Source organism: Penaeus monodon, chromosome 20 (assembly GCF_015228065.2).
Source record: "Penaeus monodon isolate SGIC_2016 chromosome 20, NSTDA_Pmon_1, whole genome shotgun sequence".
In the NCBI taxonomy this organism is placed as follows: domain Eukaryota; kingdom Metazoa; phylum Arthropoda; class Malacostraca; order Decapoda; family Penaeidae; genus Penaeus; species Penaeus monodon.
This window is the reverse complement of record NC_051405.1, coordinates 16110388-16111342: the sequence shown is the minus strand read 5'-3', so window position 1 is coordinate 16111342 and position 955 is coordinate 16110388.

The window sequence follows — 955 nt, the reverse complement described above, 5'->3', positions numbered from 1 at the left end:
GCGCAATGGGTACCCATCATTACAGGAAAACTAAGTTTGAGAACTGACACATTTTACCAGGAATATTCATGTTATGATCTATCTTCTGATATGAATATTTAAACTCATTAGCCAGACGTAATGGAGGCACTGTGGCTACGATTAATGCTTGGATGGTTCTCAACTCTCCTGGAACTGTAGCTTTGTTCCCGGTGTTCCACGACTGAAACAGGGGCAGAATACGTAATGTCTTTCGCGTATCTGTATATTCATGAGAAACATATTTTCTGCGAGTGGTAACACACACACGGCTCGTGAATGGCCTTGACTCTTGTTATTGCGCCAACTTTTCTCTTCTTGTTTTCTCTCCGTAGGATTTGCATGAGTGAGGAGGTAGCAGACTTGTTGATGACTTGTTGATGAATTTCGAAAGGACGGGGGAGGGGAGGCGGGCGGGATTTGAGCCCTACCTATTCGAGTATGCTTCTCCTGCTGATTAATGTATTGGCTGAGTCTTACATAGTGGCAGTAAATAAGTGAATTTGCCTCTACACCTGTCTTGATAAAGAACAGAAGAAAATATCCTTCCATTTTCCTACTCCTTGAATCCTCCTTTGCTCTATCATCATTTTCACTTGTCCTCCTTCCCCAGGCCCTTAAGGATATCGTCATCCTCCTTCACCTTTCATAATCCCAGTCTCCCTCTCTCACCCTTGGCAATCCTTCATCTTGATATTCCGAGCTTTCCATCCTCGCCTTCATAACCTCCCCCTCATCCTCAGAAATCAACGACGCCCCTCCCATCAGCCCCGGTAATCAAAGAGCCCCTTAACTCTGTGTGGTAACCAGCGTTTCCGCGAGTAATTATGGAATATCATGAAATTCTGTGATCACTTGCGCTGCCAACGATTCTTAAAAACCGCTTTAGCAGTCATGTTATTTATTATTTAGGTTCTGCATGAGCCAGATAGCTTTT